Consider the following 27,174-nt stretch of genomic DNA (forward strand, 5'->3'; position numbering starts at 1 on the left):
GTCCCACTGGGCACTCACATCTGCTGCCAGTGCCAGCCCCCTTGCACCTGCTGCTGGTGCCAGAGCCACCAATTGCATCCACTGCTGGCACTCGGCACTGATTGCTCGGCGCCATCAGCGGGTGTGAGCAGCAACTGCCAGCCCCACTCGCCCTCAGGGCTTCTTCACCTCCCCCTGCTCCTGAGGGGCAATCGGGGCTGGCAGCCACCTCTCTCACCTGCTGGTGCTGGAGCCACCACTCACACCCACTGCCAGTGCCAGTCCCACTCGCATCCACAGCTGGTGCCTGGTGTTGATCGCTCCACGCCATCAGTGGGTGCAAGCAGGGCCAGCACTGTCAGCGCATGGGAGCGGCAGCAGTGGGAACAGGGCTGCCAGCAGACAGGGAACCAGGGGCCATGATGGGAGGGGCCAGGCGGGGGCACAGAGAATGGGCCGAGACATGCTGCTGTGCCCACTGCAGCCTCATGGCCCACAGTTCCTTTCAAGGTGCACGAATTCATGCACTGGGCCCCTAGTAGCATAATAAGTATGGTAGAGTACAGACTGACAATCAGAACAGCTCTAGTCCAATTAGATCCAGTGTTATCTGTAAATAAATACCTAAGTGTACCCACTCACTATCAGCTCTGGGGTGGGTACCACCCCTTGTTTATTTTTTCCTACCACTCCTACATGAAAATTGATTCTTTAATATGTTTTATCTAAATTTTCTGCACTCATCATTTAGCCACTTAACAACAACAAAAATTTTTGCATTTTTTGTTGAGGAGATATTTGAGAGAAGAAAATATTTTTTAAATTATTAATGTTAATTCACTAAGGTCTTTCAAGATCGGTCATCTGGAATACCATTGGAATTGTAGAAAAATGGCAGAGTAAAACAACAAGGAGAAGAAATAGAAATACAAACTCCATCTATGGCAAACCAGGAGATATATGTAATCATGATACACAGTGTATAAGATCTGACAAAAGCAGTAACAATCAGATAGTAAGAGAGCATTATCACAGATACAGATACAGAGAATTAACAGGATACAGTTTTATAAGTTCTGTCCCTTAGGAGAATAAAACCAACTACCTCTTGTTTAAAATAAGAAGTATATGTACTCTTAGTAGCTTTAGGAAGCATGGCAGGTAAGATTGAATGAGTAATCACAGAGACAAGCCACTTTTCAAGAAACAGTCTACCAATTAAACTAGGAGGTAATATACTGAACTCAGTTAGATAGAAAGATATAAAGGTTTAGTGACTCACTCACACATACAACCCTGAATATTAAGAAGAGTTTCCACTAGCCTGAAACATGGCACTGGTTAGTTTTCCACATAAACCTTTACAAATAGCTACTCTACAAAGAATTTATCTCCTTCAAAGATACCACAAAAGGGAGAAAAGGAGTTAAGTAAAAATTTAAGCTATATAGAAATTTAAGCTATATACTGGAAAAAAAAGATTGCATTTAACAAATAAGAATCATAACTAAACATATCACTGCAAAATTGTTAAGTCTTTAGGAAGCAACCACTTCTCTAAATCAAGAGCATAGATCAGAAATGTAAGAGCTCAGAGAAGTTGAAATAGGACAATAAAAGGAGATAAAACATGAGCTCATATAACTCAGAAAAAAAAGCAAAATTAAAAACTACAATTCTCCCATAAACAAAGGCTAAACTCAAAGCAAACAAATGAGAAATACAATGATTATAGAAAAGATAATTGAGAAAATCAAGTAAAATGAAATTAAAATGGATTTTATAAAGATTAGAAAAAATATATATATAATATATATATATAATTTTTTTAAACTTTTAAGACTTAAGTGAAGATTTCTTTCTATAAATTCAAATTCCCTAGGAAGAATTGACATACAAGAACAAATGCTGAGACAGCCTAGTAAAGTTACTGATTTCAAAGATAAAATATCAAATCACCAAAAAGTGGAGGAAAAAAACTCATGCTATTCTCAAATTAATGCTATATTAGCTGTAAAAGAACAGTAAGCAAGGACTAAAAAGTCCTCAATGAAAGAAAGTAACCAACCTATCCTGGCTTATTCAGGGTAAGTCCCAGTTTTTTTTTTTTTGTGTGTGTGTGTGTGTGTGTGTGTGTGTGTTTTTCACTGTAGGTCCTACATTCTAGAAACCCTCCCAGTCCCAGGCAAACCTCTGTTTCAAATGTCAAAACAACACTTATTATAATGTACATTAGGTCATAATGAGAAAATCCATTAATTCCAATATGTAGAAATAATATAGATACATGATTACATAAAATAAACCTAGAAATTAATATGAAAACTAAAAAAATAGAAAAACCTCTATCACCTATCATCTGCCAATTTAAAAGAGGAAAATCCAAAATATGAACTGCAGAATATTAGTATATAGAAATAAGGACAGAAAGCACCACATAGAGAACCTATAGCTTATAGGTAAAGTAGTACTTGGTAACCAAGATTTGTGATCTTAAAAAAATGTAAAATTAAAAAGTAGAAGGTTAAAAAATAATAATTTAATATCTCTCATGAAAATAGATGCAAAAACATTCCGTAAGATATTAGCAGATGGAGTTTTATAACATATACAATAATGATATATCAAAATTAAGTAGAATTTATTTTAGGATTATAAAATTGGTTTAAGATTTAAAAATCAATCAACACATGATCATTTAAAAATCACACGCACAAAAAAAAATAGCATTGAACAAAATTCAACACCCATTCAAGGTTAAACAAACAAAAATATTTCTCAGCGCCCACTGGTGTGGCTCAGTTGTTGAGCATTGACCTATGAACCCAAAGGTCATGGTTTGATTTCTGGTCAGGGCACATGCTTGGGTTGTGGGCTTGATCCCCAGTAGATGATGTGCAGGAGGCAACCAATCAATGATTCTTTCTCATCATTGATGTTTCTATCTCTTTCTCCCTCTCCCTTCCTCTCTGAAATGAATAAAAATATATTTTTAAAAAATCTCTCAGCAAAGTAAGACCTTAGAAGGTAACATCTTCAATTCCTTATTCTGATAAAGAACACTTACAAAAAATCAACAGTTAATATCACACTTAATAGAAAGTTTCAAAACATTTTTTTCCCATAATACTGCGAATAAGAAAAGGATGTCAATTCTTACCACTTAGATTAAACATTGTACTAGTGGTCCTGCCAAACTTTTATAATCCTATATAATAAAGAGGTAATATGCAAATTAACCCTCACACCCTCACAATATGGCTGCCTACGACCAGGCCAGCAGTGGGGTTAGTGAGGGACGACCAAACAACTGAACAACAGGCTGCATGGGGCGACCAGGCCAGCAGGGGAGGCATTTGGAGGCAATTAGGCCAGCGGGGGGGGGGGGGGGCAGTTAGGGGCAACCAGGCCGGGGGGGGCAGTTGGGGGTGACCAGGCCAGCAGAGGGGGGCAGCTGGAGGAGACCAGACCAGCAGGGGGGGCACTTACGGGTGACCAGGCCAGCAGAAGGGGCCAATTGGGGCGACCAGGCCAGCAGGGGGGGCAGTTAGGGGTGACCAGACTGGCAGAGGGGCCAGTTGGGGATGACCAGACTGGCAGAGGGGCCAGTTGGGGCGACTAGGCCAGCAGGGGGGGCAGTTAGGGGTGACCAGACTGGCAGAGGGGCCAGTTGGGGCGACCAGGCCAGCAGGGGGGGCAGATGAGGGTGACCAGGCCTGCAGTGGGGGCAGTTGGGGGTGACCAGGCTAGCAGGGCAGGCAGTAAGAGGCGACCAGGCTGGCAGTGGGGGCAGTTAGGGCGACCAGGCCTGCAGGGGGTTAGTGAGGGATGACCAAACAACTGAACAAGCAGGCTGTGTGGGACAACCAGGCCAGCGGGGGGTCCGTGAGGGATGACCAGGCCAGCAGGGGGGCAGGTGGGGGTAACCAGGCCAGCATGGGGGGCAGGTAGGGGTGACCCAGCCAGCAGGGAGGACAGTTAGGGGTGATCAGGCCGACTCATAGAGGCAGTGAGGGGCAATCAGGCCAGCTGGGGGTGGCAGTTAGGCAAGCAGGCAGGTGAGTGATTAGGATCTAGCAGTCCAGGATTGTGAGAGGGATGTCCGACTGCCGGTTTAGGTTCGATCCCTGCGGGCAGTCGGACCTCCCCGAAGGGGTCCCAGATTGGAGAGGGTGTAGGCTGGGCTGAGGCCCCGCCCCCCCATGCACAAATTTCATGCACTGGGCCTCTAGTACAACAAATAAAGGAATAATATCAGAAAAGATTTTCTGTATTTTCAGATGACATTGTTTGTATTAAAATGCTTTAAAACCTATAAAACTATTACTAAAAATAACAAGATTAAAAATTATTTTTGCTAGGGAATATATGATATAAAATTCCATTTATACCAACCCCCAAATATATCCATTAAATACTTAGGGATAAATTTAACAAAAGGCATGCAATACATCTACAATGAATACTATAAAAAAATTGATGAGAGAAAATAAAAATGTAACAAAGACCTTGAACATATACCTTACCAAAAAGGCATACAAACATACCTCCAAGTTTTTGCATGTTCAGTTCCAGGCACCTAGAATACTACTAAGCAATAACAATGAAAGAACTACTGGTCTATGTGCCAGCATTTATGAATCTCAAGAATATGCTTTGTAAAAGAAACATTATACAAAAGTATATATACTGTATTATTACATTTATATGTGTTTCTAAAATAGGACAAACTAATCAATAGTGGGAAAACCACAATAGTGAAAGTCTCTGGAAGGGGTGTGAGATGGTGATTGATTTAGAAGGGCAAGAATTAACATTCTGGGGTTATGTTAATGTTTTACGTCTTGGTAGGGTTTCAGCTATACACATGAATATATTTGTCAAACACAACAAATGTACACTTAAGATGTGTGTATTCAATTGTATGCAAATCTTATATCAAAAGGGAAAATTACAGCAAATTTTAACTATTTTATGGTATGTATATGAAATAGGGAAAGTGAACTGTTTTCTGCAATTTACATTGAAATGAGTCAACAAAGTCAGATGGCTTGCTGGATGGGTAGAGTAGTAGATATGTCATAAAATGAGAGTAGCAAATGGTATTGGTAGACTCTATGAGATGAGTAAATCTATGTGTTCCCTGTAAAATTGTTTCAACTGTGTTCTATGTTTAACATTTACCACAATAGAATGGTGGAAAAATGTTTCTCAAGAAGCTAGAAAGTAGGTGACAAAAGTAAAGCAATAAGAAAATGTGGTAAGTATTATATTGAAATTGATCATTTCAAAACAGGAAAATAATAAAGTTAACAAATTCAAGAGCTACATATTAAAAAATAATGAAGTACACACATAATTACCTAATTTAATAAAGAAAATAAGTATTAAGGAGAAATACACAAAATAAAAATATGATAGAAAATGAGTATATATACAAAGGCTTCCATAGAATCATAGATTATTTCAATTCTCTGAAATAAATCTGGAAACTGAGATGTAATGTGTAATTTTTTTTATTAAAATAAAAATTTCTATAAATAACACCAGAAGAGGCAGAAAACAATGAATTTTTAAATGTTTCTATTATTTTACTCAACATTTTTATGTATTCTGTAATGCAAAGATATTTTCAGAGATATAATCTATCATATTTTCATAAGTAAAAGCCTGTAAAAGTTTCTTACAAAGTTAAACTATGAAAATTTCACATAGATAACATATGAAAAAAGAAAAACTGCAGACTTTGCTTATTTATGAAGATCGATGCAAAAAATCTTAAATGAAATATCAGCAGACTCCTCCAATAATGCCCAAATCATTCAATATTTAGAAAATCTATTATTATTTTACTATAGATCATCATATTAGTTAAAAGAGAAAACATATTATCATCTTCACAGATGTTCTAAGACCTTCAATAAAATATAATATCTATTCAGATAAAAAAAGTTAAATACTAAAAATATCTACTTCTTCACATGAATTACACCAAAAATATACTATCAAACTAGTATATCTTTAGATACAGAGATATAGAAAGAGAAAAAGAAAGGAAGGGATGGTGGATATATATATATATATATATATATACTAGAGGTCCAGTGCACAAAATTTGTGCACAGGGGTGGGGGGTGTCCCTCAGCTCGGCCTGCACCCTCTCCAATCTGGGACCCCTTGAGGGATGTCCGACTGTCAGTTTAGGTCTGATCCCGCAGGGATCGCTCACAATCCGGGACCGCTGGCTCCTAACCACTCGCCTGCCTGCCTGATTGCCCCTAACTGCTTCTGCCTGCCAGCCTTATCACCCCTTAACCACTCCCTTGCCAACCTGATTGCTCCCCAACCACTCCCCTGCAAGCCTGATTGATGTCTAACTGCTCCCCTGCCAGCCTGATGGCCCCCAACTTCCCTCCCCTGCCAGCCTGGTCACCCCCAACTGCCTTCCACTGCAGGCCTGTTCACCTCCAACTGTTCTCCCCTGCAGGCCTGATCACCCACAACTGACCTCCCCTGCTGGTCTGATGGCCCCCAACTGCCCTCCCCTGTAGGCCTGATCGCCCACAACTGCCCTCCTCTGCTGGCCTGTTCACCTACAACTGCCATCCCCTGCCGGCCATCTTGTGGCGGCTATCTTGTGACGACATGAAGGCAGCCATCTTGTGGAGGCCATCCTGTGATGACATCACGCGAGAGCATGACGCTATCTAAACTTTTATTATATAGGATGTATGTATCTATGGATGGATACTAGCTTCTTGCTAAAGAATTATCTTTTAAAGTTTGGAACAAGAAAGCAGGTCCTTTGTCAGCAACCCTATATAATAAAAGCCTAATATGCAAGTAGACCAAAGGGCAGAACAACCATTTGGTGGGGGGCAGGGATGGTGAGCAGGCAGCATCAGACTAGCCAAGGCAGGTGCCAGCAGGCAGAGGGAGGCTGCTCGCCAGCTGGCGCCATCCCCTGATCAGCCCGCCAGTCGCCCCCTACAGAGGGCAGCCAGACTGCAGCTTAGGCCCGCTCCCCCTCAGATCCTAAGCTGTCAGTCAGACATCCCCCAAGGGCTCCCGGACTGTGAGAGGGCACAGGCCGGGCTGAGGGATCCCCCTAAGTGCACAAATTTTAATGCACCAGGCCTCTAGTTTTATTATATTGTTCCATAGCTATCAGTCACTTCAATTAGACAGTAGAAAAAAAAAATAGAGATGCCTTGGCAGTTTTGGCTCAGTGATTAGAGCATTGGCTGTTAGACCAGAGGATCACGGGTTCGATTCCTGGGCCAAGCACATGTGCCTCAGTTGCAGGTTTGATCAGGGCGTGTGGGGGAGGCAACCAGTTGATATGTGACACATCAATGTTTCTCTCTCTTCCTCTCTCTCTCTCTCACTCTCTCTCTTTCTCTTTCTCTCTTTTTCTCTTTCTCTTCCTTCCTCTCCCCCTTTCACTCTCAATTAAAATCAGTGGAAAAAATATCTTCAGGTGAGGATTAAAAATAATAATAATAATAATAATAATAATAATAAAGGCATAAAACTTAAAGAGGGAATATTATTTCTGCAAGTGATGATTGTTTCTCCAAAAATAATTTTCTCTGAAAAACCCAAGAGAATCATCTGAAAAAAGAGAAAATAAATAATAAGAGAATTCAGTAAAATTCCATACAAGCAACAACCAGGTAGATGATGTTTTATTGAAGAATAGAAATAAGCCTATTACAAAAACTTTAAAATGCTGCTGAGGTGCATAAACAAATGCTAAAACATGCATACAATCAAATCTTGAATGGGAAGATTCAATATTATAAAGATGTCAGTTCTCCCTAAGTCAATATATTTTAATTTAATTTATTCCCAACAAAAATACAAACAATATTTTAACTAGATAAGCTGATTTTTAGTTCATGAGAAAGTACTGAAAGAGATAAGTAGTGAGGAAAGACAGAACCTTGCAGATATTAGAACAGATTAAAACACTACATTAATTAATTCATGAATACTAGATTCATGACACATGAAGAGTAGAAAAAGCAAGGGGAAAATATTGCAAAGGCCAGGAATACTAATAAATAGAGAAACAATCATAGCTAATGTTATTTATTTATTTATTTATTTATTTTTTAAAATATATTTTATTGATTTTTTACAGAGAGGAAGGGAGAGAGACAGAGAGTTAGAAACATCGATGAGAGAGAAACATCAATCAGCTGCCTCCTGCACATCTCCTACTGGGGATGTGCCTGCAACCCAGGTACATGCCCTTGACCGGAATCAAACCTGGGACCTTTCAGGCCGCAGGCTGACGCTCTATCCACTGAGCCAAACCGGTTTCAGAGCTAATGTTACTTAGACTTTATTATATACAGTCAGCCCTCCATATCTGAAGGTTCCATATCAGCAAATTCAACCAACTGGGGATCAAAAATACTATTTTTAAAAGTTACATTGTTGCTGATGTGTACTATGTAGTTAAGTCTAGGTTTGTTGTGTCTGTACTGAACACACAAAGCCTTTTTTGGTCATTATTCCTTCAACAGTACAGTGTGAGAACTATTTAGATAGAACTTACATTGTATCAGATATTATAAGTAATCTATGATAATAGAGATGATTTAAAGTACATGGGAGAAGCTTGGCTGGTGTGGGGCAGTGATTGAGCACCGACCTATGAAACAGGAGGTCACAGTTCTATTCCTGGTCAGGTAACATGCCCAGTTTGCTCAATCCCCAGTGGGGGGCATGAAGGAGGCAGCCTATCAATGATTCTTTCTCATTATTGATGTTTCTATCTCTCTCCCACCATCTCTGAAATCACTAAAATTGTATTTAAAAAATAAATGAAAATAAATAAAGTATATGGGAGGATGTGCACACATTATATGCAAAACAGTGGCACTTTTATATAAGGCACTTGAGTATTCATAAGTTTTGTTATCCATGGGGGTCCTAGAACCAATCTCCTGAGAATACCAAGGGATTACTGTATCAGGCAATATGTTAAGCCTTGTACAATATTTGCCTTTCATTATGTCGTCAATGATATAATGGAATTGTTACTATCTTTATTCTTACTTATTAGATGAGAAAATTGAAGCAAGGAGATTAAAAAATATGTTCAAGTGGAAATCATTAGTTAGTGGAGGAGATAAATTTCAAATCCAGACAGATTGCAGAGTCCACACCCTAAAATATATGGTTTACTGTCTGAACACATTGGATAATTGAGTATATGATAATAATATATTTCAAATCATTGGAGAAAGTTACATTATTCAATACATCATATCTGGTTATAAAATAAGGTTGGGTCCCTGCCTCATATCCATTAAAAATATCAATATCAGGTGGATAAAATATTTAATATTTAAATAACCAAAAATTGAAAGTAAAGAACAAGTATATCATTGCAGCATTATTTGTGGCAACAAAATCAAAATATCTGTTAATTAAGGACTGGACTATAAATTAGAGTAAATCCATACTATGGAATACTATACAGTCATTTAAAATATTGGACATTATTATACACTCAGCTATGGAATATTACATATCATTGAGTATAGAAAGGAAGGAACAGAGCACTGTAAATAGTATGCTATAATTTCTTTTCAGCATAAGTGTGAGTGGTCTGAGCGCATAGGCATGGATTCTGTCTGGAGCATGCGCAAAAACCAAGTAACAGGGATTGCCTCCTGGGAAGAAAAATTGGAGGACTAAGGTCCAGGGTGATAAGAAGACTAAATTTTCACTATATACTCTCTTGTACCCTTTGGATATTTTACAGTATACATGTTATCACCTATTCACAAATAAAATTTAAAACCAACAACACAAGTGAAGATATTTCAATCAATATCTGCATAATACTATCGCTGTTCATTGAAGTAAGCAACTTCTGTGAAAACACAAAGGGGAACTGTAAAATTTAAGAGAAAAGGAACTTGGCGAGAAAAAAAGTGGTTCAATAAATGGGTCTTTAGGGTTTAATTTTCTTCAGGTCATTCTATCTTTAGACAATATACAAAAACTAAAGTCATTTAGAAAACACACATTTAAAACAAGAACATGAATAATAATACCAACCACAACAATAAGTAACACAGTGGTGCTTACAGTTTGTCAGACACTGTTTTCAGTGCTTTGAGTATATTTATTAGTTTAACACTTACAACAATCTTGCGTGCTCTATGTAAGTATTATTGTCTGTATTTTTCCAAAGAATAAATCTGAGTTTCCATTTGGTGCATACTCACATTTCCATTAAACAAAGAGTTATAGAGTATAGTGTACACAGGGGCAGATGACAAAACCATCTGTCCATGTTTCTATAAGCCAGGCAGAGTTTTCTGAGGCATCATGACCTCCCACACCTGAAATCCAGAGCACAAGGTCCTGCACAGGTCACAAGATGATGATGATGATGATGATGATGATGATGATGATGATGATGATGGCCCCTGGGGTGGTCTGACCTTGAGCAAGTGTCAACATTCAAAGACAATGGTGCTGATGGTGTAGTTTCCTGCTTTGAATGTTCCACATTCCTGAGCATTCACAGGGAGGGCTACTATAAAGATTTATCCAGGATCATCTACTGTGCATAATGTGGTGATGGACTTGTGAAAATAAAGAGGGCAACTGGACAGTCTGCTTAGAGCTGATTATTGCACAGTGGTGACAATTGTCACAAGGGGAATGCTTTAAGTATGGCATTTTGTGAAAATCTTACTCCACAGTATCTTTTCTACACACCTCTGTCCTAAGTGCCTGAAATTCCATAAGGAAGCATTGCTATCTTCTGAGAAAACTTCACTTTTTCGATGTAAATAATGCATGTATAAATATATAAACAAATATGTAGAGAGAGAGAGTTAGCACTAAATAGAAGAGTGAGTTATTTTGAAGAAAAGCACAGAAGTTAGTGTCAGATATTTGTTCTAAACTTTAATATACCTCTTAATAAGTCTGTGCCACCAGGCAAGTTTACGTAAACTGAGTTTGCTTCCTCTTCTCTACAATGGAGCTAATTCCCATCTCATAGGGTTGTTGGTAAAATTAAATACGGACACACATACAGTCCACTTGATATAGAATCCAGTTAAATGCTAAAACATCCAGTTAAATGTTCCACTAACATCAGTTTCCTTCTACACTTTCCTACCCAATTAACCCCGTCTTCTTGGCAGGAGATTCAAGAGCAATTTGCTGGAACCAAACTTGAACATCGTGCCTAAAACTGGCCTTTTGTGCAGTGACCACCCACACCTTTTTGTTCACTCCACTCCCCTAACCCTTGACCCAAACTACTCACTAAAGTTCATAGCGTGGTAAGCCAATCTCACAACGAAAGGAACATTTCCTACCTTTGAAAATATGGGCAGAGAACCAGCAGACTTGTGGTGCCTTTCATTTCCCATCTGTAAATTTCTCAAAATAGTTTCCTGTAAGCAATCTTCTAGGGCCCATAAAGCGATTAATAATACTAAGTGTCTCAGTCGCCTTTAGTATTTCAGATAAAATAGTATCTTGAATTATGAATAGGAAGGAGGCAGAGTGATCTGCCTTCTTTCTATTCACCTGCATGCTAGAATCTCAGAGGGATGACAGGAATCAATTGGTCATTAAGGACATATCACTTTTGCCTGAATCCAGCAATGAATGAACAGTGCTGCTATAGGTAAAATCCAGTGCTACCTCTGAAATCAGGAGGTTTCAATTCAGCAGGCTTAAAGATGATGGGCATCACAGAGTGACTTTTCCTGGGAGCACTTTAAAACATGACTTAGTTTCACATTTGTCCGAAATTCTGTAGCTGTGAAGTTAAATTTTAAAAGTGCAAGTATAGCCCTAGCTGGTTTGGCTCAGTGGATAGAGCGTTGGACTTCGGACTGAAGGGTCCCAGGTTCGATTCCAGTCAAGGGCATATGCCCAGGTTGCGGGCTGGATCCCCAGTTGGGGGCGTGCAAGAGGCAGCCGATCAATGGTTCTCTCTCATCGTTGATGTTTCTATCTCTCTCTCCCTCTCCCTTTCTCTCTGAAATCAATAAAAATATATTTTTAAAAAAATAAATAAGTAAAAGTGCAAGTATAAGTGAGTACAATATTCTCTTTGCAAAACCTCTTTCAATATCACCCTATTGGGGTGGTTGTTTTCTAGAGATGTGATTTTTAAACTGTCCAGTCCTGACAACTGTGCCCCCCGCCCCCCCCCATTCCCACCCTTCCCCATCAAACACTGCAGGCGGCCACTGTCATCATCAGTGCCACATGCCTTTTTCACCCCCACTGTTCTCCCACTCCATGTCAGGCACATTAAAACAGGCAGAGCCAGCGTTCCAGCCACCCTCTTTATCGGCCTTCACAATCCTTCCTCTGCTATCATGCCACTGCAGAGGTCTGGACCAGTTTCCTGTAATCTGGGAAGGAAAAATGTCTCCCTTATGAGCCTAGCTGTTTTGGGTAAGTGATTTCCTCCTCTCTTCTAACAGGAGTTCATATAGCTTCCTTTGCTCAGCCTGCTAACCCTCCTCCAAGGTAAGCAGTCTCTCTAAGCCCCAGGATTTCAGCCTGCTTCTCCTTTTCCTGCTGTCAGAGTGCAGGATTTCCTGAGCCAGGGATGTAAACAGAGTTCAGGCACTGCTGGGCCCTAATCTGACCACACCTCACAGGGATCACCCTACTCTCTGTACAACACATTGTATTTATAACCCAGGGCACTGAGGGCAGTCCCTACTTTGATATATTATTTCCTTCATTCCCCAAAGCTGAGCAAAATGGAACATCCTTCATCCTCCAGTACAAGAGCCCCTATTCTCTCCCTGATTTAATTTGAGGGTGGTCTTTTTGCCTAAATCCCTATGCTGAAGAATTTAGTAAATATTAAGGATAACTCAATAGCTAGCAAAATGTTGCATGAGATATAATATTCCAGCTGAAATCTCTTCTGAGCATACTTAATATTTAAAACATTAAACAATTTGAAAATAAAAGGATTCGTACATATAACTGATTAGGACCACTCTGTAATCCTCTTTGTTTCTGGTGGAGGAGTGTAAGTAGACAATTATAACAATTTGAAGTATGTATTACATATATGATAAAACTTCCAAACAGGAACTAGAAAATGACTATAGAGATAAGTCCATTTTAAATCTGAGAAGGCAACATTTACTAGTGGAGACCCAAAATAAAATACTAAATTTATCAGATGGTCCAATAGCAAGAAATCCAGTCCCTTTAGTTCCTACCATCCCACTTCCAGTCCCCACCCCCGCTCCCTACCATATATCTTGATATAGCCCAGGATTCCAAGGTGCTTACTAGAATTCAAAAGAATTTCTCAGCTTCCCAGCCTTACCACGGGACCAGAACTCAGGTGCACCCTTTCAGGTCACCTTTAGTGCTGCTGCAAGCAACCATGCTGCCACCAGATGATCCAAAGAGGTCCTCTGGTGGCCACGCATGGCCAGGAGGCTGAAGCATATTGCAGCTGGTCATGACCAAAGCTGTGTGTGGCCTGAGACTGGGCCTTCACTCCAAGTCCTCCCCAGTCCATGGCAGTTCATCAAGTTCAACTCCTTCTTCACAATATGATGCTCATCTAGGGGTGCCCACAACCAAATGAGACTGAGTACAACATGTTAGCACGTTCACACTCATTTTCGCAGGCACTTCCTGGCGCCATCAGACTGCCCCCAGGAGTACACTCCACCACTCACACTCTGGGGGCTCCCAAAGCACCATCCCTCCTTCAACAGCCAGTTTAGGGTAGAAGGAAGCCCACAGGTTTCTCTATTTCTACCTTCTTGGAAAATTTATTTGGAAAAACTCATTGTTCCCTCCTGTCCCTGGGCTGTGGTTAAGGATACCATCTTCATTCAGACAGGTTTCTTTAACTTTGAATCTTTGAAAGAAAAGGAGTTGGAAATCTTGTAGGCACGTGGACAACTGCTATATAAATGATTCACTCTCTCACAGTAAACTTAAAATTCTTATTATTTAAAGTTTTGACTAATTTCAATTTAGTGAAGAGCCAATTGTGTTCTACACTGTGCACTCCCTGAAAGCAGTCTTCTTGACTTCTATGTGCAATGCTTATAGCCCCTACAGCAAAATACATGTTCAGTAAATACTAGTTGGTTGGCTGTGGTGCCCAGAGGCCAGCTCTCCTTCCAGGTGGCTGTGCTCGCCTCCAGCACTCTGTTAGAGTCTCCCAGCTAATCCACGCCTTTACTTCTTTGGATTCAAAAACTCATTTTTTACAGCTGTTCTAAGCAACACCTTCTCTTTCAAAGCATGTTTCCCTGAAGGTCCTGCATCTGCATCATTCTCTGCAGGTGAAGTCAGCTGGGCTGTACCCTGGCCTCGGCAGAGGGATGCTTACAGGTATCTCCTAAGAATTCCATGAATACAAGCTCCTGGCTGACCATGAAGGTACTGGCAGCTTCCACACACAGCCTGCTCATCACCCCTTCTTCGTGCTAGAAGCCCTAGCTGACATGAAACAAGCTGCACCAGCCCTAAGTGAAGTCACTGAAGCCAGCTTGCTCCCTGACCACCAGTGTCATTCCTCAGACTCCATGCTGTTTCAGGCCGCCTCCAGCCCAGCTTCCACTTCCTCCAGGCTAGTAAGAAAAATGATCTCACTTGGCTCTTTCACCTTTATTTCCAAAGATCTTCAACAAAATAGGAATGAAAAATTCCTCTCAATAAACTCAGAAGTTGATCTTGTATATGAAAATTGTATTACTATTGTGTGTGGCTACTCCTAGCTCAATAACAGATAAACAGTGGTCAGATATCCTGGAATTAAGCTGAGATAGATCCTGGGTCATTTGTTGGTATGAAGTCAGAGTCCAAATTGGGAACCATATTTCATATGTGGATGAAAAGGGATCACATGCTAACCAAACTAGCTCAGGGAAGGCCTGCATGACAGCCTTGCAAACTCAGAGACCTAAAAGTAACCACATACGATGGTCTGTAATTAAAACTTTTTAAACTAAAAAGCAGCTTATGGTGGGTAGTCATGTCCTAGGCCAATATCTTCCCTGACAAAGATCAATCTTTAACTCCATTGTCTTTTTGCATCTACAATAACATATCTTTGAATGTCAAAGTAATTTTTCTTTTTCCAAGACCCCTGAAAGCACAGGCACTGCTCTGCAGAGATCGCAAATCCCCTCATTGTTATTGAATTAACTAGAGGCCCCGATGCACGAAGATTTGTGCAAGAATGGGCCTTCCTTCCCCTGGCTGCCAGCACCACCTTCGCTCCAGCCCGGAGCCACCTTTCTGCCTTTCTTCTGGCCCAGAGCCGCCTTTCCGCCTTCCCACACTGCCTAGAGGCCCCAGCCCCGCCCTGCCCCTGGCCGTTTAGCACCTGCATATGCAAATTAACTCACCATCTTTGTTGGATTAATCTGTATACTCACTCCTGATTGGCTGGTGGGCATTGCAAAGGTACGGTCAATTTGCATCTTTCTCTTTCACTAATGTAGAGTGTTGAATGTTAACTATACTGCATCCACCTGTGTAAAAGAAGTTTGTGTCTATCATTTTACTTTTTATCCAATCCCAGAGGTTTTCCTGCTTTTCTTTCTCCCACCTCCCTAATCTGTCACCAATGGATTTCATGTAACCCACTTACATCTCCTCTTTTGATTGAATGTATAAAACAAGGTGCAAAACTGCCATTCTCCAGAGCATTATCTCAATCCATTGAGATTCTGCTTCCCAGCATTTGTCAACAGTTTGGCTCAAATAAACTCACAAAAATTCTTCACAGGTTTGAATGTTTCTTATGCTAACACATAATATCAGATATCTGGTCAGTTAGCGTAGTTTGAGTTGGTCTGCTGTCTAAGAAGACCTCTGGAAAGTATTGTTCTTTCAATATCACAAGCACATGCATAGCACTGGCAACTGTAACGTCATTTTAAAACAGAAAAGATAGTTTCTGACTCTAAGAATTTCACAGGAAACAGAGAAGAGAGTAAAGCAGTTTTTAAAATAAGTTATTGTGTTCACTTATGACATTAGGAGTGAAAAAAAAAAACCTAAAATTTAAAAATAAATAAATATTATTTATACAATAATTGAAAAAGCCAGGTTTTTATATTGCTGAGCATAAGTAAATTTCTCTCAAAATGCCACCCTACTAATTTAGTAAACACCATGCTTTTGTCAATGAGAATATTTATTTCTAATGTAGGAGTAAAGGTTTCCTAATAATGGACATAGATTTCAATGATAAAGCTTTGTCTCCACCTGCAGGAATGAAGAGACTGAATTCTTTCTTGTTATTTGAAAATATGTAAGGCTTCTAGTATCACCACTAAAAATATTAAGTATAATCAGTATTCAAGCTTTACTACATATTCTTCTATAATAAAGTAATAATTGAATAAAAACAATGTTGATTTTGATTAAAAGATGTTAATTTTTATAACTCCTTATTGAACAACATATATAATAGAAAATGTCACAATTATTTATTTACATCTTGATATAACTATCACAAAATAAACATACTGGGCCATAGCTGGCTTGGCTCAATGGATAGAGCGTCGGCCTGTGGACTGAAGGGTCGCGGGTTTGATTCTGGTCAAGGGCATATGCCTGGGTTGCGGGCTCGATCTCCAGTAGGGGGGTGTGCAGGAGGCAGCCAATCAATGATTCTCTCTCATCATTGATGTTTCTATCTCTCTCTCTCCCGCTCCCTTCCTCTCTGAAATCAATAAAAATATTTTTAAAAAATAAAATAAAATAAACACACTGGGAACCATCATCCATATCAAGAAACAAGACACTGGCAGCACCCTAGAAGCTTCCTCACAAATTGCACATATTTTTAAAACCTGGATTCAAACCTTAGTCTTTTATCTATCCATCAGTACATCCCAAAACAGAAAAGAAGCCCTAGCCGGTTTGGCTCAGTGGGTAGAGTGTTGACCTGCAGATTGAAGGGCCCCAGGTTCAATTCTGGTCAAGGGCATGTACCTCGGTGGCAGACTCCTCCCCAAGCCCGGGCCCTGGTCAGGGCACGTGCAAGAGGCAACCAATCGATGTGTTTCTCTCACATGGATGTTTCTGTCTGTCTTTCCCTCTCTCTCTCAAAATCAATGGAAAAATATCCTTGGGTCAGGATTTTAAAAAAACAAAAAAAGAAAAAGAAAGGAAGCCACAGGCTGCAGACAGATGCTTGCCCTGTAAGCATCCTGGCCCAGGAGCTGCCCCCGAAAAGGCCGTTGCCAGCCATGCTGTAATGGAGAGTGGGCAGCAGCTCCCTGACTTTCTATGGCTTCTGTCTCTTACCAGGGCTGCAAATATGATCAGCTCATGTTCATGTTCAAGGATAGATCTAGCACTCATCTTCATTAAACTAAGATATATAATAATAAAAGCATATATGCAAATCAACCGAATGACCAAATAGCATAATGACCATCCAGACAACCTTCTGGACAACCATGCTATGACACCCACTGGCTGACACCCACTGGCTCCAGGCCAGCCAAGGCGGGTGTGATGCGATTGGTCGGGGCCTGGCCATCGCCCCATGATCACCCTGCAGAAGGAGGCCCAGGCCACTGGCTGGCAGGGCAATTGATCAATAGGGGGGCTCCACGAATGCCCCAAAGAGGGAGGCCCAGGCCACCGACCAGTGGGCTATGTTGGGTGGGCAGGGCCTCCCTCTGTGGGGCACAATCGATGGCAGAGCCCCATGATCAATCGCCCCAAAGAGGGAGGCCCAGGCTACCTGGTAGCAGCACTGCAGTGGGTAGCCTGGGCCTCCCTCTGTGGGGGGCGATCCATTGTGGAGCCCCGGCCGAGTGGGCAAGGACTACCTCTTTGGGGTGATCAATTGTGGGGCTCCCGGACTGAGAGGGCATAGGCCAGGCTGAGGGACCCCCCTACCCCAGTGCATGAATTTCATGCACTGGGCCTCTAGTTCTATCATAAGGCTCAATCCAGATGAAAATAAAGCAGATTGAGGTTTGGCCTCACCAAACCTTTTTCTCATGTAGTTCTTACAAAATGTAGTATTTAGGGAGGACTCTTATTTGATCTGATCCAGATAAGAGTGGGGGTAACCACAGGTTACACAATCAGCATGTCCAACATTCTACACCCACACCATGTAAGAAATTACATATGGCCCAAACCACAACTTCTAACTAAAATAAGGCTGCATCCTAACCTTCCTATTACTCAGTGTCTTAAAACTGTTATTTCGTATAGGTTTTTTTAGTTTAGATTTTTTTTTTTTTTTTTTTTTTTTTTTAGTTGAGCTGTTTCAAATAGGAAAGTACATCCAGTCCCTGTTAGTCTATCAAGGCTGGAAGCAGAAATCTAACAACTTACATGCTGATAGTCCTCTGGAGGTTTCTATTTCTAGAAATACAAAGCATTTGATTATTCTTATGCTTTGCTATATAATGGGTTCTAATTTTTCTTTACCAAGTATATGTGGTTGCTTATTTTATAACCACAAAGTTTATGGTTATATTCAGACTTAGATTTAAAGCAATTAACAACCCATCTCCCAGTGATTCAGCGGGGAAGAACAAATTCACATCTAAATGTTAAGAACTCAAGGGAAAAGGAGACAAGAAGAGAGGAGAAATAGAAAGAAAGGAAATTATGAAACTTAACAAAATAGAACAGGCTCTATTTTCCTTCTACTCTAAAGTATATGTTCAAATAGTTTGTTGGACTATCCTATATAATAAAAGGAGAATATGCAAATCAACAGAACTGCAGAACGACCTGTCACTATGACACACACTGACCACCAGGGAGCAGATGCTCAATGCAGGAGCTGCCCCCTGGTGGTCAGTGCGCTCCTACAGGAGGAGTGCCTCTCAGTCAGATGCTCACAGCTGGCTAGCCCGACGGCGTTGGCAGGAGCCTCTCCCCGCTCTGCGGCAGTGCTAAGGATGTCTGCAGGGAGCGGGTCTAAGCCATCAGTCCAACATCCTCCGAGGGCTCCCGGACTGTGAGAGGGCATAGGCCGAGCTGAGGGACCACCGCCCCCCCCACGCCCCCACCACCCAGTGAAAGAATTTTGTACACTGGGCCTCTAGTTTCTAATATTTGCTAAAATCACTGTAAAAATGTATTTGAACATTTGTCACTAAAGAGTTAAACCAGACTCCATGGGGGTGGGGGTGGGGGTGGGGCTGAGGTTGCCTGCTGACCCTGCCAGGTGCCTTTGGTAAAAGGGAAGTAACAATGTGTCTAGTAAAAACACATTATGAGCACATTTCAGCTATTCAAACCACACAGAGGAAATGGGGGAAGGGAGGCAGGGGTGGAATGGGGTTCAGAGAATGAATAAAAGGAGAAAATAGCCCAAAATTCTGCTATGGCTCTTCATGTGATGAATGCCTCCATTGTATGAAGCTGTGGGTCCAAATAAGAAGGTTATTCAGTTATTGCAGTCTGCATCTGAAATATGAAATAGTTCTATTCCAGCTGTTTAGCTTCTCACACTACAAAAAAGTCCTCCTCATTAGCTACCACTTTTTTTAAAAAAATACATTTTATTGTTTTTTTACAGAGAGGAAGGGAGAGGAATAGAGAGTTAGAAACATCAATGAGAGAGAAACATCGATCAGCTGCCTCCTACAAACCCCCTACTGGGGATGTGCCTGCAACCAAGGTACATGGCCTTGACTGGAATCGAACCTGGGACCTTTCAGTCTGCAGGCCGACGCTCTATCCACTGAGCCAAACCAGTCAGGGTGCTACCACTTTTTTTCTATGGTACAACTTCATTTCATACTTTTAGGGGGGAAATAATTTTTCTAAAACCTCTCTTCTCTAACCTCAAGTAAATTTACATGTTCCAGTGAATTGGGGTGAATGTTTGGACCTAATTTTATGTTTGCCGTAAGTCCACCAACCCTCTAATAGGTGTCCACACATTATGTGGGAGCAGCCCTCATCTCTCCTTCCCTTCTCCAAAACAGCTCCTCTCTGTGTCCCTATCCCCACCTCCAAGTCCTTCACTGCCATCTATTTTCCTTGGATAAGAGCCTCACAATGAATAGGAAACATTTTTGAGAAGGGAGGAGGGGTTGTGAAAGAGACTTAGAGGCCAAATGGGGCCCTTGGAGGAAAATGAATTCAGAGTGGCTGATAAAACTCAATAGCATTCAATGTTGCAGAAAGCAATGAACATTTTACTTAGCAGCAGTTCATCTAGTGTTCCAGTCTAATTGAAGATCATTTTCCAAGAAGAAAATAAGGGTGTGTGGTTTACAGCTACACATCTGTATATGGTGCTGAGAGCCATCCATTTTATCCTGTGCAGGCTTTTGTGCAAGGAAAAGACTCATCTTTGTTTTTCTGTCTGGCTCCTGGTGTGGCATTCTTTCATAGGAATAACACAAAGGGAAATTAGATGGTTTGCAACCCACTTTAAAAGGTAAATTTTGAGAGAAAATTCTGTGCTATAACTTGATCATAATATTCTATATCTAAATATCCTCAGACCTCCTTACGTAACTGAGTGTATATAAAATATGCAAATATTGATCCGGAAGCTGAGTCTTCTATCAAATTAGCTGAAAGTATAATACCTTGAGAAACCACAGAATCTATTTTTTTTTCATTTATTTGAGAGTAATATGAACCCCTGACCAAAAATAGTAATTTTCACTTGTTGTATTAAAATCTAAATAAAATAAAATAAAACTTATAAATTATTTCTCCCTGGATACTGCCTTTGAATAGAAGAGGCCTTTCTTTCCAGGAAGGGTCAGCCCGTAGGCCATGTTAGCCTGAGGGGTCTTATGCTTCCTGGTGGTCTTGCCTTCCATGGAGCCAGTCATCATGTTGCTTTACACATTTAAAAGCAAAGTACTGAACTGTTAACGTAATTTGGTTAGATTTCAGGAATTGGATATTTGGACACCCTATCAAATTTCTTCTTTTCTCCTTTTGGTCTTTCTCTTTTTGCTAGTATAAAGTCTGTAACTGTGAGGAATGGGTAGTAATATTGGCTTCTAGTTTAAACTCAATACATTTGTAAGTAAAAAATTCAAAACTCCTTATTTAACTTCCTGACATATGTTCTTTAAATAGAACTGTGAATTTTGACTGCAGTACATAGCAATTAATCTACAATCCTACATGGGTTACCCATCTATTCATTCCTCAGAAAGTTTCTTCTAATTCAGGAACTATTATAAGTTGCTAATAGTGAGTACCTACTAAATATTTATAAATTTTACTTAACCTGATATAATATCTCCAAGATCTATTTGGTACCCAGATTCGTGAATATTCCTGAAATATTTGTCCCTGATATTCAATTCTCAGAGGTGAAACTGAGGTTGGTGATTTTGAATGATTTCTGGCCCTGGATCCCTTTCCTATGATATCAGAGACATAGCTTTCTGAGGTGACTTCAGGACAGAGCCCTGGAGAGGCCTTTGCTCTGTGAAGCCACCCTTAGAAGCTAAAATAATCTATTCAATGGTTCTTGGCTGGCTCCTGCTGGCTCAGCTGAGATTTAAACCTCTGATTTCAACAGGAGCCTTGACACTTTTGAGCTTCCTCATCTCCATGCCATTGGACCTGAGAAGTCACATAGTCTGGCTGGCACCTTTGCAAACTACTTCCCCTTGTGAAAAACGAATAAGGACTTTTATAACAAGGAAGAAAACATGCTGCCTGTCCTGGATTCCCAGCCTAGGCAAGAACAGTGTCTAGGTTCATCAAGGCCCAACAGGGAGATGTGGAGTTAACTCCGTTGTTTATAGGAATGATCAACTTAAGGGGAGCCATGAACTGTTGCCAGCATATATTCTTCTTGCCTCCATATTAGTTCCATCACAGGCCAAGAGGTCTGCTATAGACTTAGTAATCAGCATAATAATTGCTAATAATTATTGAGCACTCATCATATATCTGAAAGGGCGAGGGCTATGCCCTCCATCTTGCCTGTATCCTCCATGTTGGGGCCACGTGCGGCCTTCTTCCCGGAAGCCCAGGCCTCTGCTGGCCACGCCCGGGATTTTAAACTAACCAATGACAATCAAGGGAAGTGCGCGCCATAGATATGACCACATCCTGTGTAATGGGTCACCAGCTCGCACCTGGCCAATCTGCGGGGGGCACAGCCCCCTCTCCCGCCCCTACTCCAACCCTCTATAAAACCCCTGGTTCGAGCAGACTGCTTTCTCTTTGCCACCTGCTGCTGCGTCAGTAAGGAAGGTAGAGGAGCTAAGCCCGGGCTTAAAATAAAAGACTCTTTGCTTTTGCATCGGACTGGCTGGCTCCCTGGTGGCTTCTTGGGAATCTTGAAATCTGGGCATAACAATATCCTGCACTGTTTTAAAGTCTTTTTAATAATTCATTTTATGCTGATACCGGTTTGGCTCAGTGGATAGAGCGTCTGCCTGCGTACTGAAGGGTCCCAGGTTCGATTCCGGTCAAGGGCATGTACCTTAGTTGCGGGCACGTCCCCAGTAGGAGATGTCCAGGAGGCAGCTGATCAATGTTTCTCTCTCATTGATGTTTCTAGCTCTCTATCCCTCTCCCTTCCTCTCTGTAAAAACTCAATAAAATATATTTTAAAAAAGAAAAGAAAATTAAAGCAATGGACACTTGACAAATTTTCCTAGAGGGCTAGATAGTCTTTACTAGTAAAATGGCTTTGAGGAAAATGGTAAATTCCCTATAGCCTGAGTCACTAAAAACTGGAACAGACTGGGGGAGAGTGGTGGCAAGGCTGCCCAGCACCAACTCTGCCCTTGGGGCTGCACTGGCCTCTCCCCTGCTTGCCTGCCTTCCTGTAGTGGCCAAGCATGCAGGAGATGCCTGGTAGTCATCTTAGAACTTTAAAAATGGAACAGACCTGCTTTTAGAGGATAATGCTGAGGACACAATGAAATCTTGGAATAATAGCCAGTCAGATCTCTGTAGCAGTGACCAAAAAGAGGAAAAGGGATAATTTGAGGTAAAAATTAAGATGATTTATAAGAAATGATGGATTTAAGTAATCTGCCTACCTCACTTTTTGCTTGCAGGATCCATGAAGCAGTGTTTGAGGTGCAAGAACAAGAAAGATTGGAAGCATTTTTCAGCATCTATGATAACCAGGTTACATTTCGGTTGTTTAAAAGCTTTAGAAGAGTCATAATGCATTTCAACAAGCCTGAAGCAGAAGCAAAAGCATAAATATAACACCATGAAACAAGGAGATTAAAAAATGGCAGCAGAGTAGGAGGATGCTGCATGGACATGCTCCCAGGAATAAGCTGGAATTACAACTGAAATACAGAAAGGCTTCCTGAATAATCAATGGGAAACTCACAGGAGAGAACCCTGATACCCAAGGACGGAAGGTGGAGATGTCATAGAGACTGGTAGGAGGGGCAGAGGCAGGAAAGGGCAGGCCGAGCACCCACAGATGGCAACTGAAGTCCTGGAGAAATATCACAGCTGTTGGGGGGTGCCACTGAGAACTCTGTGATCTAATCCTGACACTAGGATTCCCAGCAGGGAGCACCAAACTGAGGAGGATACCCACATAACATCTAGTTGTGAAAAGCAGTGGGATGCTGTCTGCCAGGGAGTGGCAGCTGAAAATTCGGGCACCCTCTTAAAAGGCCAATGCACAAAAATTCCCTGTGGAGCCACCCACCTTGTGCAGAGGGATGGTGAAGTGGACTGGAACTGTGAGAGCAGAACTCAAGACTGGGGACTCGGGGGACAGAGCTCAGAAGGCAGACACCCCAAGTTTCCTGGGCTAAGTCATTCCCTCACACAGCAGGAGACATCTTTCCCACATATACATCTGCCTTGCCTGGGGGGAAGGCAGTTGACACACCCTAATGGAAAACACCTTGCCCTGAGGCCACTTAAGGGATTAAAAGTAACAATTAGCCTCCAGGCAGAAGCAACTGCCCCACCCTGTTGGAAGAAAACTCTCATCACACCTGAGGATGATTGCCTGGGGGCAATTCAAGTTGAATCCTCTAGTCTGTAAGCAGGCGGACTCTGGAGGATTTGAGTCTTTGCCTGATCCATTAGTCAGAAACAGCCTTTAACACTGTCCTGCACTAGAGATTGAGAAGTATAGAGGATCTACCTAGATCAGGGGTCCTCAAACTATGGCCCACTGGCCACATGCAAATACAAATATTGTATTTGTTCCCGTTTTGTTTTTTTACTTCAAAATAAGATATGTGCAGTGTGCATAGGAATTTGTTCATAGTTGTTTTTTTTAACTAGAGTCCAGCCCTCCAACGGTCTGAGGGACAGTGAACTGGCCCCCTGTTTAAAAAGTTTGAGGACCCCTGACCTAGATCATAGTCACAAACCCAGACAATAAAAATGAGGAAACAAAGGAACAAACCCCAAATGAAAGAACTAGCAAATTTTCCAGAAGAAGAGGTAAATGAAGCAGAGATAAGAAATTTATCTGAAACAGAGTTCAGAGTAGTGATGTTAAAAATACTCAACAGTATAAAAAAGGATATAGTAACTATGAAAAAAGAACAGTCTGAGATAAAGAATGACATAACACAAATAAAGAACACATTGGAATACACAGCAGATTAGGGGAAGCTGAGAATCAAATCAGTGAATTAGAAGACAGAATTGAAAATATCACTCAATTAGAGAACCAAAAAGAAAAAAAAAACAATTAAAAAACAGGAGGACAGCTTAAGGGAGCTGTGAGATAATGTGAAATGTAACAATATTAAAATAGGAGGTGTGCCAGAAGAGGTAGAAAGGGAGAAAGGAATAGAGAAGGTGTTTGAAGAAATGATGGTAGAAAACTTCCCTAACCTGTTAAAAGAAAAAGTCACACAAGTTCAGAAGGCACAGAAAACCCCAAACAAGAAGAACCCAAACAGACTCATGCCTAGACACATCATAATTAAAACGCCAAAAATTAAAGACAAAGAGAAAATCTTAAAGGCAGCAAGAGAAAAGAAAACTGTGACCTACAAAGGAGTTCCCATAAGGCTGACACCTGATTTCTCATCATAAACTCTACAGGCCAGAAGGGAATGGCATGAAGTACTCAAGGTAATGGAAAGCAAGGATCTGAGATCAAGATTACTATATCCACCAAGGCTATCATTCAAAATAGACAGTCAAATAAAGAGCTTCCCAGACAAAAAAAAGGCTAAAGGAGTTCATCACCACCACGCCAGCATTAGAAGAAATGCCAAAGGGATTGCTGTAAGGGATTGCTGAGGAAAAGAAACATAGAGAGAAACCTAGCCATACAGAATTAAAATGGCTATAAATAAGTACCTCTGGATAATAACCCTAAATGTAAATGGATTAAATGCTCTAATCAAAAGGTGTAGGGTAGCTGAATGGATACAAAAACAAGACCCAAGTATATGCTGTCTACAAGAGACCCACCTCAAAACAAAAGACACTTGCAGGATGAAAGTGAAGGGATAGAAAAAAATTTTTCCATGTAAATGGAAAAGAAAAAAAAAACCTGGAGTCACAATACTCATATCTGACAAAATAGACTTTAAAAGCATCATGCTAAGCGAAATAACCCAGTTGGAGAAAGATAAATATCATATAATCTAACTCATTTGTAGAATATAATGAACAACATAAACTGAACAAAAATAGAGCCAGAGGGGAAAAATATACTAGAATATAATAGAAGTAATCCTGTTATTTATAGATTTTTAATATTTCCTACAACTTTTGTGATATCATACCATGTTAGTACAGTTTTGGTAATATTATTGTACTTAAAATCATTTTATTCTTGAAATATCAATGTTTATTGCATGTAATACTATCATATGTAAGATCATTTTTCTTGAATAATTGGTGTTTATTGCATGTAACATTATGATATTTAAAATCATTTTTCTTGAATTAAAAAAAAAAAAAAACACTGAAAAAAAGAAAGAAACCATCCCTTCTAAAATAGCAAAAAAAAAAAGAGAGAAAAAAAAAAGAACACCATGAAACAGACTTCAATGGGAAGAAGCATAAGCCATATTTGCAAAGGTATATATGTCCAGTGAAACAGACAGATCGTATCGCCCCTCCAGCATCTCCTCAGGGGTGTGGAAGCAGGGTGAAGATGCAGTGCTTGTTATAAACTACTAGAGGCCCAGTACATGGATTCCTGCACTGGTGGGGTCCCTCGGCCTGGTCTGTGGGGTTTGGGCCAAAACCAGCTCTCTGACACCCGCTGAAGTTCCCCAGATTGTGGGCCAGGCTGAGGGACCCCACCAGTGCACAATTGGGGCTGGGGAGAGAACACGGGAGGGCTCCAGGGCATGTCCAGCCCATCTCACCCAGTCCTGATCAGCCAGACTCCAGCAGCAAGCTAACCTATCAGTTGGAGCATCTGCCCCCTGGTGGTCAGTGCGCATCATAATAACTGGTCAAACGGTTGAACGGTCAGACACTTAGCATGTTAGGCTGTCATTACATAGAATTATGTACTCTGTGCTGTTTCCAAATTGGCACCAAGAGAGAAATATGAGCAGAACTATGTTGACACCCAATGTGGTTGTTCACGTCTGTAAAAGTGAAACTGTTATTGAGAAAAGTGTGGCCTTTCCCGGTTTGCCAGTGGGAGTGGAGTCCTTGGGGTACCACTGAGATAGGCATTTCCAGAGACCCCACAAGAGGATGACATGTGGTAGAAAGCTTTATTTCTATGAAATTGCATTCCTGGGTTTCCAAAGTCCCATTCCTCCTACTCCAGTTTTAGAAAAAGTGTTTCAGTAAAGCTAGAAGCATAGTCAGAGTCCAGAGTTTTCTTTTCATATTGGTGCTGGGTCCAGTTCAGCATCAGGCTAATTACAGTTCATTAGTCCATTGTGTATGGGATCCACATGGTTGCGGGCCACTTGGACGAATGCAGGGGAGTGTACCCCAAGAGCATAAGAGGAACCAAAAGAGTGGATTCCTTTGTTTAGGGCAGTGGTCTGCAAACTGCGGCTCGGCAAACTGCGGCTCGCAAGCCACATGCGGCTCTTTGGCCCTTTGAGTGTGGCTCTTCCACAAAATACCGGCTCTTCCACAAAATACCAACTTCTGTGCATGGGCCATGAAGTTTCTTTTTTTTTTTTTTTTTTTAATATTTTAATAATTTTTATTTCTTAAAGTATTACAAAGAGTATTACATATGTCTCCTTTTTTCCCCCCCTTGACATTCCCCCGGCCCCTACCCCCCGCCTC

The 27,174-nt window shown here is 41.0% G+C and overlaps 1 pseudogene; it reads left to right on the top strand.

Moving 5' to 3' along the window:
* The first annotated feature begins 1,133 nt into the window (after positions 1 to 1,133).
* On the top strand, positions 1,134 to 26,592 carry LOC139006250 (calcipressin-3-like; annotated as a pseudogene).
* Positions 26,593 to 27,174: the final 582 nt, after the last annotated feature.

This window comes from Myotis yumanensis, unplaced genomic scaffold (genome assembly GCF_028538775.1).
Source record: "Myotis yumanensis isolate MYYU_CA2020_CCGP unplaced genomic scaffold, mMyoYum1.0.hap1 SCAF_3, whole genome shotgun sequence".
Taxonomy (NCBI): domain Eukaryota; kingdom Metazoa; phylum Chordata; class Mammalia; order Chiroptera; family Vespertilionidae; genus Myotis; species Myotis yumanensis.